The sequence below is a fragment of the Triticum aestivum genome, chromosome 4A, assembly GCF_018294505.1.
Source record: "Triticum aestivum cultivar Chinese Spring chromosome 4A, IWGSC CS RefSeq v2.1, whole genome shotgun sequence".
NCBI classification, from domain to species: domain Eukaryota; kingdom Viridiplantae; phylum Streptophyta; class Magnoliopsida; order Poales; family Poaceae; genus Triticum; species Triticum aestivum.
In genome coordinates this window covers 621,965,471-621,977,480 of record NC_057803.1, presented here as the reverse complement: position 1 = coordinate 621,977,480, position 12,010 = coordinate 621,965,471, and the positions used below count along the sequence as shown (strand labels likewise).

General features: G+C 42.7%; 10 non-coding genes and 3 pseudogenes across 10 annotated transcripts; all 13 read right to left on the bottom strand.

Moving 5' to 3' along the window:
• Positions 1 to 220: 220 nt before the first annotated feature.
• LOC123088801 (U6 spliceosomal RNA) lies at positions 221 to 323 on the bottom strand. The gene has a single exon (XR_006442108.1). It is a non-coding gene; the product is annotated as a U6 spliceosomal RNA (small nuclear RNA).
• A 1,033-nt stretch (positions 324 to 1,356) lies between these two features.
• LOC123088785 (U6 spliceosomal RNA) lies at positions 1,357 to 1,459 on the bottom strand. The gene has a single exon (XR_006442093.1). It is a non-coding gene; the product is annotated as a U6 spliceosomal RNA (small nuclear RNA).
• A 1,276-nt stretch (positions 1,460 to 2,735) lies between these two features.
• On the bottom strand, positions 2,736 to 2,837 carry LOC123088787 (U6 spliceosomal RNA). The gene has a single exon (XR_006442095.1). It is a non-coding gene; the product is annotated as a U6 spliceosomal RNA (small nuclear RNA).
• A 1,057-nt stretch (positions 2,838 to 3,894) lies between these two features.
• On the bottom strand, positions 3,895 to 3,997 carry LOC123088774 (U6 spliceosomal RNA). Its single transcript, XR_006442082.1, has one exon. It is a non-coding gene; the product is annotated as a U6 spliceosomal RNA (small nuclear RNA).
• Positions 3,998 to 5,000: 1,003 nt separating this feature from the next.
• Positions 5,001 to 5,106, bottom strand: LOC123088812 (U6 spliceosomal RNA). The gene has a single exon (XR_006442119.1). It is a non-coding gene; the product is annotated as a U6 spliceosomal RNA (small nuclear RNA).
• Positions 5,107 to 5,477: 371 nt separating this feature from the next.
• Positions 5,478 to 5,580, bottom strand: LOC123088745 (U6 spliceosomal RNA). Its single transcript, XR_006442055.1, has one exon. It is a non-coding gene; the product is annotated as a U6 spliceosomal RNA (small nuclear RNA).
• A 1,050-nt stretch (positions 5,581 to 6,630) lies between these two features.
• On the bottom strand, positions 6,631 to 6,727 carry LOC123088813 (uncharacterized; annotated as a pseudogene).
• Positions 6,728 to 7,106: 379 nt separating this feature from the next.
• LOC123088744 (U6 spliceosomal RNA) lies at positions 7,107 to 7,209 on the bottom strand. The gene has a single exon (XR_006442054.1). It is a non-coding gene; the product is annotated as a U6 spliceosomal RNA (small nuclear RNA).
• Positions 7,210 to 8,258: 1,049 nt separating this feature from the next.
• LOC123088819 (uncharacterized) lies at positions 8,259 to 8,349 on the bottom strand (annotated as a pseudogene).
• A 385-nt stretch (positions 8,350 to 8,734) lies between these two features.
• On the bottom strand, positions 8,735 to 8,837 carry LOC123088761 (U6 spliceosomal RNA). Its single transcript, XR_006442070.1, has one exon. It is a non-coding gene; the product is annotated as a U6 spliceosomal RNA (small nuclear RNA).
• A 1,050-nt stretch (positions 8,838 to 9,887) lies between these two features.
• LOC123088816 (U6 spliceosomal RNA) lies at positions 9,888 to 9,991 on the bottom strand. The gene has a single exon (XR_006442122.1). It is a non-coding gene; the product is annotated as a U6 spliceosomal RNA (small nuclear RNA).
• Positions 9,992 to 10,361: 370 nt separating this feature from the next.
• On the bottom strand, positions 10,362 to 10,464 carry LOC123088779 (U6 spliceosomal RNA). Its single transcript, XR_006442087.1, has one exon. It is a non-coding gene; the product is annotated as a U6 spliceosomal RNA (small nuclear RNA).
• Positions 10,465 to 11,514: 1,050 nt separating this feature from the next.
• On the bottom strand, positions 11,515 to 11,594 carry LOC123088843 (uncharacterized; annotated as a pseudogene).
• Between the last annotated feature and the right edge of the window lie 416 nt (positions 11,595 to 12,010).

Here is a 12,010-nt window from a genome sequence, read left to right as displayed (position 1 = left end):
CCAAATTAATGGAAGAGCATAACGGGACCTCATGTTTTTTCGTGAGGGAATAACGAGTGATGCTTGGACACAAAAAAGAAAACATGTGGATCTAAATTTAAAAAGGCAATATTGAGGACATCTTTGATAGAGAAAGGAAACTAAAGGGCCTTTCGGTACGAATAGCTACACACGCAAGTGCAAGAAAAAGGGCTCCAGTAACTTGCGCGGAAAATCTCAAAACAATTTGGACCATTTCTCGATTTATGCGTGTCATCCTTGCGCAGGGGCCGTTCTAATATTCTCTGTATCGTTCCAATTTTATCGGATGTCCCCGAAGGGACGATGCGAGCGGCCGCGCTCTGCCTTATAAACTAGTCCGACTATCCCCGGCTGGCCGATATGGGACTAAACAAACGAGGGTTTGTGTTGCCCACGGTGGTGTCCAGCCATACCTAGATTGTTCCATCGGGCGCATGGCAAGCCTCCAGTTGCAAGCAGATCTCTCTTGATGTGGCCCAAATTACGTGAAGAGCACAACGGGCCCTCGTGTTTTTTTTTGTGAGGGAATAACGAGCGATTCTTGGACACTAAAAAGAAAACTATAGTTGTTGCCGCACGTTTAGGAAAGGATGGATAAACAAATCCTTTTCGTTGTTCACAATTTATGAAAGGTGGGTTATGCAAAACGACAAACCTTTTTGAAAAGCAAACTTGGGCTAGAAGGAGATTAGACGACCAAGTTGTTGCCACAAGTACACATTGCAAAGACCATAGTGCTAAATGGTTCATGCAAAACTTACCGTGTATTTTGTGTCACTAGATATATAAAATGGTATGAAACATATATACTTTTCTACATGAAGATTGAGATTTCACCAGTTGTGACGTATGTAATTCATCGACCACTAGTTATTTTACAATAATATAGAAAGGTTTGAAGAAGAGATTCTTTCGGGTGTACCAGAATCCAGCACTAGGGTCCGAGAGTGTTTTCTCACAAGTCTTAGATGAGTTTGTTAGGTGGTAAGATAATCAAAGTAGACTAATGAAACATGTTTCTTTGCATTACGACCGGATCACAGTTAAGGGTAAGGAACAAAGACAATAAAAAATTGAAGGAATACACTACATGTAGGAGGACTGAAACTAAAGACTAATCCAGAAACATGTGATAATAGATTAAAAAGTTAAAAAGTTACTACAGAAAGGTTCTATCTGCTATAACAAAGAAGAGAAAGCATGTGGATCGAAATTTAAAAAGGCAATATTGAGGAACCTTCTGATACAGAAAGGAAACAAAAGGGCCATTCTGTACGAATAGCTGTACACGCAAGTGCAAGAAAGAAGGCTCCAGGGAGTTGCGGGGAAATCAAAAAAAAATTGGTCCATTTCTCGAGTTGTGCGAGTCATCCTTGCGCAGGGGCCATGCTAATCTTCTCTGTATCGTTCCAATTTTGTTGGATGTCCCCGAAGGGATGATGCTAGCCGCGGCGCTCTGCCTTATAAACCAGTCCGACTCTCCCCGGCTGGCCGATGTGGGACTAAGAAAACTAGCGGTTGTTTTGCCCATGGCGTTGTCCTGCCAAATCAAGACGCCATCGGGCGCGCGGTGGGCCGCCAGTTGCAAGCCGATTCTCTCTTGATGTGGCCCAAATTAATGAAAGAGCATAACATGCCCTCGCGTTTTTTGTTAGGGAATAACAAACGATGCTGGACACAAAAAAATACTATAGTTGTTGCCGCACGTGGGGGGAGGGCACATGCACGTTTAGGAATAACCTCGTTTGTGTTGCCCATGGCTGTGTCTAGCCATACCTAGATTCCATCAGGCGCGTGGCAGGCCGCTAGTTGCAAGCAAGATCTCTCTTGATGTGGCCCAAATTAATGAAAGAGCATAACATGCCCTCGTGTTTTTCGTTAGGGAATAACGAACGATGCTTGGACACAAAAAAATACTATAGTTGTTGCCGCACGTGGGGGGACGACACATGCACGTTTAGGAAAGGAGGGATCAACAAATCCTTTTGGTTGTTCACAATTTATGAATGCTGGATTATGCAAATCAAAACTTTTTAAAAAGCAAACTTGTGCATGAAGGAGCTTAGACGATCAAGTTACTGCCACAAGTACATGTTGCAAATACTATAGTGCCAAAAGGTTCATGCTAAGCTAGCTTACCGTGTCTTTGGTGTGACTAGATATATAAAATGGTATGCAACATATATAATTTTCTAAAAGAAGATTGAGATTTCACCAGTTGTGACCTACGTAATTCATCGACCACTGGTTATTGTACACTAAAGACAGAAAGGTTTGAAGAAGAGATTCTTTCGGGTGTACCAGAATCCAGCCTAGTGTCCGACAGAGTTTTCACACAAGTCTTAGATGAGTTTGTTAGGTGGTAACATAATCAAATTAGACTAATGAAACATGTCTTTTTGCGTTATGACCGAATCACAGATGAGGGTAAGGAACAAAGACAATAAAGAATTGAAGGAATACACTACTTGTAGGAGGACTGAAATGGAAGACTAATCCAGAAACGTGTGATAGTAGATTAAAAAGCTAGAATTTACTACAGAAAGATTATATCTGCAATAACAAAGAAGAGAAAGCGTGTGGATCTAAATTTAAAAAGGCTGTATTGAGGACCTCTCTGATAGAGAAAGCAAACTAAAGGGCCTTTGGGTATGAATAGCTACACACGCAAGTGCAAGAAAGAAGGCTCAGGTGACTTGCGTGGAAAATCTCAAAAAAAATTGGACCATTTCTCGATTTGTGCGTGTCATCCTTGCGCAGGGGCCATGCTAATCTTCTCTGTATCGTTCCATTTTATCGGATGTCCCCAAAGGGACGATGCGAGCTGCCGTGCTCTGCCTTATAAACCAGTCCGACTCTCTCCGGCTGGCCGATGTGGGACTAAACAAACGAGAGTAGTTGTTGCCCCACGGCGGTGTCTAGCCATACCTAGATTCCATCGGGCGCGTGGGAGGCCTCCAGTTGCAAGCCAAATCTCTCTCTATGTGGCAAAAATTAATGGAAGAGCATAAAGGGCCCTCATGTTTTTTCGTGAGGGAATAACGAGCGATGCTTTGACACTAAAAAGAAAACCATAGTTGTTGGCGCACGTGGGCGGAGGGCACATGCACATTTAGGAACGGATGGATAAACAAATCCTTTTGGTTGTTCACAATTTATGAAAGGTGTATGATGCAAAACTACAAACCTTTTTAAAAAGCAAAATTGTGCGAGAAGGAGATTAGACAACCAAGTTGTTGCCACAAGTACACATTGCAAAGACCATAGTGCCAAAAGGTTCATGCTAAGCTAGCTTTCCGTGTATTTGGTGTGACTAGATATATAAAATGGTATGCAACATATATACTTTTCTACATGAAGATTGAGATTTCACCAGTTGTGACCTACGTAAAATATTGACCACTAGTTATTGTACACTAAAGATAGAAAGGTTTGAAGAAGAGATTCTTTCGGGTGTACAAGAATCCAGCACTAGTGTCTGAGAGAGTTTTCTCACAAGTCTTAGATGAGTTTGTTAGGTGGTAACATAATGAAATTAGACTAATAAAACATGTTTTTTTGCGTTTTGATGGAATCACTGTTGAGGGTAAGGAACAAAGACAATAAAAAATTGAAGGAATACACTACATGTAGGAGGCCTGAAACGGAAGACTAATCCAGAAACGTGTGATAATAGATTAAAAAGCTAAAAGTTACTACAGAAAGGTTATATTTCCAATAACAAAGAAGAGAAAGCGTGTGGATCTAAATTTAAAAAGGCAATATTGAGGACCTCTCTGATAGAGAAAGGAAAGTAAAGGGCCTTTTGGTATGAATAGCTACACACGCAAGTGCAAGAAAAAAGGCTCCAGTAACTTGCCTGGAAGATCTCAAGAAAATTTGGACCATTTCTCGATTTGTGCATGTCATCCTTGCGCAGGGGCCGTGCTAATCTTCTCTGTATCATTCCAATTTTATCGGATGTCCCCGAAGGGACGATGCTAGCTGCCGCGCTCTGCCTTATAAACCAGTCCGACTCTCCCCGGCTGGCCGATGTGGGACTGAACCAATGAGGGTTTGTGTTGCCCACGGCGGTGTCCAGCCATACCTAGATTGTTCCATCGGGCGCGTGGCAGGCCTCCAGTTGCAAGCCAGATATCTCTTGATGTGGCCCAAATTAATGGAAGAGCATAACGGACCCTCGTGTTTTTTTGGTGAGGGAATAACGAGCGATGCTTGGACACTAAAAAGAAAACTATAGTTGTTGCCGCATGTGGGGGGAGGGCACATGCACGTTTAGGAAAGGATCGGTAAACAAATCCTTTTGGTTGTTCACAATTTATGAAAGGTGGATTATGCAAAATGGCAAACCTTTTTGAAAAGCAAACTTGTGCGAGAAGGAGATTAGACGATCAAGTTGTTGCCACAAGTACACATTGCAAAGACCATAGTGCCAAAAGGTTCATGCTAAGCTAGCTTACCGTGTATTTGGTGTGACTAGATATATAAAATGGTATGATACATATATACTTTTCTATATGAAGATTGAGATTTCACCATATGTGACCTAAGTAATTCATCGACCACTAGTTATTGTACACTAAAGATAGAAAGGTTTGAAGAAGAGACTCTTTCGGGTGTACCAGAATCCAGCACTAGTGTCCGAGAGAGTTTTCTCATAAGTCTTAGATGAGTTTGTTAGGTGGTAAGATAATCAAATTAGACTAATGAAACATGTTTCTTTGTGTTATGACCGAATCACAGCTAAGGGTAAGGAACAAAGACAATAAAAAATTGAAGGAATACACTACATGTAGGAGGACTGAAACTGAAGAGTAATCCAGAAACATGTGATAATAGATTAAAAAGCTAAAAAGTTACTACAGAAAGGTTATATCTTCTATAACAAAGAAGAGAAAGCGTGTGGATCTAAATTTGAAAAGGCAATATTGAGGGCCTTTCTGTACAAATAGCTACACATGCAACTGCAAGAAAATCTCAAAAAATTGGACCATTTCTCGATTTGTGCATGTCATCCTTGCGCAGGGGCCATGCTAATCTTCTTTGTATCGTTCCAGGGATGATGCTAGCTGCGGCGCTCTGCCGTATAAACCAGTCCGACTCTCCCCGGCTGGCCGATGTGGGACTAAACAAACGAGCGTTTGTTTTGCCCAGGGCCTTTCCATAGGGCGCGTGGCAGGCCGCCAGTTGTAAGCCGGATCTCTCTTGATGTGGCCCAAATTAATGGAAGAGCATAATGGGCCCTTGTGTTTTTTGTTAGGGAATAACAAACGATGCTTGACACAAAAAAATACTATAGTTGTTGCCGCATCGTGGGGGGAGGGCACATGCACGTTTAGGAATAACCTCGTTGTGCTCTTCTGATAGAGAAAGGAAACTAAAGGGCCTTTCTGTATGAATAGCTGCACATGCAAGTGCAAGAAAAAAGGCTCCAGGGACTTGCGCAGAAATCTCAAAAAAAATTGGACCATTTCTCAATTTGTGCGTGTCATCCTTGCGCAGGGGCCATGCTAATCTTCTCTGTATCGTTCCAATTTTATCGGACGTCCCCGAAGGGACGATGCTAGCTGCAGCGCTCTTCCTTATAAACCAGACCGTCTCTCCTCGGCTGGCCGATGTGGGACTAAACAAACGAGCGTTTGTGTTGCCCATGGCTGTGTCTAGCCATACCTAGATTCCATCGGGCGCGTGGCAGGCCGCTAGTTGCAAGCCAGATCTCTCTTGATGTGGCCCAAATTAATGAAAGAGCATAACATGCCCTCCTGTTTTTTGTTAGGGAATAACGAACGATGCTTGGACACACAAAAATTCTATAGTTGTTGCCGCGCGTGGGGGGAGGGCACATGCACGTTTAGGAAAGGAGGGATCAACAAAACCTTTTGGTTGTTCACAATTTATGAATGGTGGATTATGCAAATCAAAACTTTTTTAAAAGAAAACTTGTGCGTGAAGGAGCTTAGACGATATCAAGTTATTGCCACAAGTACATATTGCAAAGACCATAGTGCCAAAAGGTTCATGCTAAGCTGGCTTACCGTGTCTTTGGTGTGACTAGATATATAAAATGGTATGCAACATATATAATTTTCTACATAAAGATTGAGATTTCACCGGTTGACCTATGTAATTCATCGACCACGGGTTATTGTACACTAAAGACAAAAAGGTTTGAAGATGAGATTCTTTCGAGTGTACCACAATCCAGCCTAGTGTCCGAGAGAGTTTTCTCACAAGTCTTAGATGAGTTTGTTAGGTGGTAACATAAACAAATTAGACTAATGAACCATATTTTTTTGCGTTATGACCGAATCACAGTTGCTGGTAAGGAACAAAGACAATAAAAAATTGAAGGAACACACTACATGTGGGAGGACTGAAACGGAAGACTAATCCATAAACGTGTGATAATAGATTAAAAAGATAAAAGTTACTCCAGAAAGGTTATATCTGCAATAACAAAGAAGAGAAAGCGTGTGGATCAAAATTTAAAAAGGCAGTATTAAGGACCTCTCTGGTAGAGAAAGTAAACTAAAGGGCCTTTCGGTACGAATAGCTGCACACGCAAGTGCAAGAAACAAGGCTTCAGTGATTTGCGCAGAAAATATCAAATAAAATTTGGACCATTTCTCGATTTGTGTGTGTCATCCTTGCGCAGGGGCCATGCTAATCTTCTTTGTATCGTTCCAGGGAAGATGCTAGCTGCAGCGCTCTGCCTTATAAACCAGTCCGACTCTCCCCGGCTGGCCGATGTGGGACTAAACAAACGAGCGTTTGTTTTGTCCAGGGCCTTTCCATAGGGCGCGTGGCAGGCCGCCAGTTGCAAGCCAGATCTCTCTTGATGTGGCCCAAATTAATGAAAGAGCATAATGGGCCCTTGTGTTTTTTGTTAGGGAATAACAAACGATGCTTGACACAAAAAAATACTATAGTTGTTGCCGCACGTGGGGGGAGGGCACATGCACGTTTAGGAATAACCTCGTTGCGCTCTTCTGATAGAGAAAGGAAACTAAAGGGCCTTTCTGTACGAATAGCTGCACATGCAAGTGCAAGAAAAAAGGCTCCAGGGACTTGCGCGGAAATCTCAAAAAAAATTGGACCATTTCTCGATTTGTGCGTGTCATCCTTGCGCAGGGGCCATGCTAATCTTCTCTGTATCGTTCCAATTTTATCGGATGTCCCCAAAGGGACGATGCTAGCTGCAGCGCTCTTCCTTATAAACCAGACCGTCTCTCCCCGACTGGCCGATGTGGACTAAACAAACGAGCGTTTGTGTTGCCCATGGCTGTGTCTAGCCATACCTAGATTCCATCGGGCGCGTGGCAGGCCGCTAGTTGCAAGCCAGATCTCTCTTGATGTGGCCCAAATTAATGAAAGAGCATAACATGCCCTCGTGTTTTTTGTTAGGGAATAACGAACGAAGCTTGGACACAAAAAAATACTATAGTTGTTGCCGCGCGTGGGGGGAGGGCACATGCACGTTTAGGAAAGGAGGGATCAACAAAACCTTTTGGTTGTTCACAATTTATGAATGGTGGATTATGCAAATCAAAACTTTTCTAAAAGCAAACTTGTGCGTGAAGGAGCTTAGACGATATCAAGTTATTGCCACAAGTACATATTGCAAAGACCATAGTGCCAAAAGGTTCATGCTAAGCTGGCTTACCGTGTCTTTGGTGTGACTAGATATATAAAATGGTATGCAACATATATAATTTTGTACATAAAGATTGAGATTTCACCGGTTGACCTATGTAATTCATCGACCACTGGTTATTGTACACTAAATACAAAAAGGTTTGAAGATGAGATTCTTTCGAGTGTACCACAATCCAGCCTAGTGTCCAAGGGAGTTTTCTCACAAGTCTTAGATGAGTTTGTTAGGTGGTAACATAAACAAATTAGACTAATGAAACATATTTTTTTGCGTTATGACCGAATCACAGTTGATGGTAAGGAACAAAGACAATAAAAAATTGAAGGAACACACTACATGTGGGAGGACTGAAACGGAAGACTAATCCATAAACGTGTGATAATAGATTAAAAAGATAAAAGTTGCTCCAGAAAGGTTATATCTGCAATAACAAAGAAGAGAAAGTGTGTGGATCAAAATTTAAAAAGGCAGTATTGAGGACCTCTCTGGTAGAGAAAGTAAACTAAAGGGCCTTTCGGTACGAATAGCTGCACACGCAAGTGCAAGAAACAAGGCTCCAGTGATTTGCGCGGAAAATCTCAAATAAAATTTGGACCATTTCTCGATTTGTGCGTGTCATCCTTGCGCAGGGGCCATGCTAATCTTCTTTGTATCGTTCCAGGGAAGATGCTAGCTGCGGCGCTCTGCCTTATAAACCAGTCCGACTCTCCCCGGCTGGCCGATGTGGGACTAAACAAACGAGCGTTTGTTTTGCCCAGGGCCTTTCCATAGGGCGCGTGGCAGGCCGCCAGTTGCAAGCCGGATCTCTCTTGATGTGGCCCAAATTAGTGGAAGAGAATAATGGGCCCTTGTGTTTTTTGTTAGGGAATAACAAACGATGCTTGACACAAAAAAATACTATAGTTGTTGCCGCACGTGGGGGGAGGGCACATGCACGTTTAGGAATAACCTCGTTGTGCTCTTCTGATAGAGAAAGGAAACTAAAGGGCCTTTCTGTATGAATAGCTGCACATGCAAGTGCAAGAAAAATGGCTCCAGGGACTTGCGCGGAAATCTCAAAAAAATTTGGACCATTTCTCGATTTGTGCGTGTCATCCTTGCGCAGGGGCCATGCTAATCTTCTCTATATCATTCCAATTTTATCGGATGTCCCCGAAGGGACGATGCTAGCTGCAGCGCTCTTCCTTATAAACCAGACCGTCTCTCCCCGGCTGGCCGATGTGGGACTAAACAAACGAGCGTTTGTGTTGCCCATGGCTGTTTCTAGCCATACCTAGATTCCATCGGGCGCGTGGCAGGCCGCTAGTTGCAAGCCAGATCTCTCTTGATGTGGCCCAAATTAATGAAAGAGCATAACATGCCCTCGTGTTTTTTGTTAGTGAATAACGAACGATGCTTGGACACAAAAAAATACTATAGTTGTTGCCGCGCGTGGGGGGAGGGTACATGCACGTTTAGGAAAGGAGGGATCAACAAAACCTTTTGGTTGTTCACAATTTATGAATGGTGGATTATGCAAATCAAAACTTTTTTAAAAGCAAACTTGTGCGTGAAGGACCTTAGACGATATCAAGTTATTGCCACAAGTACATATTGCATAGACCATAGTGCCAAAAGGTTCATGCTAAGCTGGCTTACCGTGTCTTTGGTGTGACTAGATATATAAAATGGTATGCAACATATATAATTTTCTACATAAAGATTGAGATTTCACCGGTTGACCTATGTAATTCATCGACCACTGGTTATTGTACACTAAAGAGAAAAAGGTTTGAAGATGAGATTCTTTCGAGTGTACCACAATCCAGCCTAGTGTCCGAGAGAGTTTTCTCACAAGTCTTAGATGAGTTTGTTAGGTGGTAACATAAACAAATTAGACTAATGAAACATATTTTTTTGAGTTATGACCGAATCACAGTTGATGGTAAGGAACAAAGACAATAAAAAATTGAAGGAACACACTACATGTGGGAGGACTGAAACAGAAGACTAATCCATAAACGTGTGATAATAGATTAAAAAGATAAAAGTTACTCCAGAAAGGTTATATCTGCAATAACAAAGAAGAGAAAGCGTGTGGATCAAAATTTAAAAAGGCAGTATTGAGGACCTCTCTGATAGAGAAAGTAAACTAAAGGGCCTTTCGGTACGAATAGCTGCACACGCAAGTGCCAGAAACAAGGCTCCAGTGATTTGCACGGAAAATCTCAAATAAAATTTGGATCATTTCTCGATTTGTGTGTGTCATCCTTGCGCAGGGGCCATGCTAATCTTCTTTGTATCGTTCCAGGGATGATGCTAGCTGCGGCGCTCTGCCTTATGAACCAGTCCGACTCTCCCCGGCTGGCCGATGTGGGACTAAACAAACGAGCGTTTGTTTTGCCCAGGGCCTTTCCATAGTGCGCGTGGCAGGCCGCCAGTTGCAAGCCGGATCTCTCTTGATGTGGCCCAAATTAATGGAAGAGCATAATGGGCCCTTGTGTTTTTGTTAGGGAATAACAAACGATGCTTGACACAAAAAATACTATATTTGTTGCCGCACGTGGGTGGAGGGCACATGCACATTTAGGAATAACCTCGTTGTGCTCTTCTGATAGAGAAAGGAAACTAAAGGGCCTTTCTGTACGAATAGCTGCACATGCAAGTGCAAGAAAAAAGGCTCCAGGGACTTGCGCGGAAATCTCAAAAAAATTTGGACCATTTCTCGATTTGTGCGTGTCATCCTTGCGCAGGGGCCATGCTAATCTTCTCTGTATCGTTCCAATTTTATCGGATGTCCCCTCAGGGATGATGCTAGCTGCAGCGCTCTTCCTTATAAACCAGACCGTCTCTCCCTGGCTGGCCGACGTGGGACTAAACAAACGAACGTTTGTGTTGCCCATGGCTGTGTCTAGCCATACCTAGATTCCATCGGGCGCATGGCAGGCTGCTAGTTGCAAGCCAGATCTCTCTTGATGTGGCCCAAATTAATGAAAGATCATAACATGCCCTCGTATTTTTTGTTAGGGAATAACGAAGGATGCTTGGACACAACAAAATACTATAGTTGTTGCCGTGCGTGGGGGGAGGGCACATGCACGTTTAAGAAAGGAGGGATCAACAAAACCTTTTGGTTGTTCACAATTTATGAATGGTGGATTATGCAAATCAAAACTTTTTTAAAAGCAAACTTGTGCGTGAAGGAGCTTAGACGATATCAAGTTATTGCCACAAGTACATATTGCAAAGACCATAGTGCCAAAAGGTGCATGCTAAGCTGGCTTACCGTGTCTTCGGTGTGACTAGATATATAAAATGGTATGCAACATATATAATTTTCTACATAAAGATTGAGATTTCACCGGTTGACCTATGTAATTCATCGACCACTGGTTATTGTACACTAAAGACAAAAAGGTTTGAAGATGAGATTCTTTCGAGTGTACCACAATCCAGCCTAGTGTCCGAGAGAGTTTTCTCACAAGTCTTAGATGAGTTTGTTAGGTGGTAACATAAACAAATTAGACTAATGAAACATATTTTTTTGCGTTATGACCGAATCACAGTTGATGGTAAGGAACAAAGACAATAAAAAATTGAAGGAACACACTACAAGTGGGAGGACTGAAACGGAAGACTAATCCATAAACGTGTGATAATAGATTAAAAAGATAACAGTTACTCCAGAAAGGTTATATCTGCAATAACAAAGAAGAGAAAGCGTGTGGATCAAAATTTAAAAAGGCAGTATTGAGGACCTCTCTGATAGAGAAAGTAAACTAAAGGGCCTTTCGGTACGAATAGTTGCACACGCAAGTGCAAGAAACAAGGCTCCAGTGATTTGCGCAGAAAATCTCAAATAAAATTTGGACCATTTCTCGATTTGTGCGTGTCATCCTTGCGCAAGGGCCATGCTAATCTTCTTTGTATCGTTCCAGGGACGATGCTAGCTGCGGCGCTCTGCCTTATAAACTAGTCCGACTCTCCCCGGCTGGCCGATGTGGGACTAAACAAACGAGCGTTTGTTTTGCCCAGGGCCTTTCCATAGGGCGCGTGGCAGGCCGCCAGTTGCAAGCCGGATCTCTCTTGATGTGGCCCAAATTAATGGAAGAGCATAATGGGCCCTTGTGTTTTTTGTTAGGGAATAACAAACGATGCTTGACACAAAAAAATACTATAGTTGTTGCCGCACGTGGGGGGAGGGCACATGCACGTTTAGGAATAACCTCATTGTGCTCTTCTGATAGAGAAAGGAAACTAAAGGGCCTTTCTGTACGAATAGCTGCACATGCAAGTGCAAGAAAAAAGGCTCCAGGGACTTGCGCGGAAATCTCAAAAAAATTTGGACCATTTCTC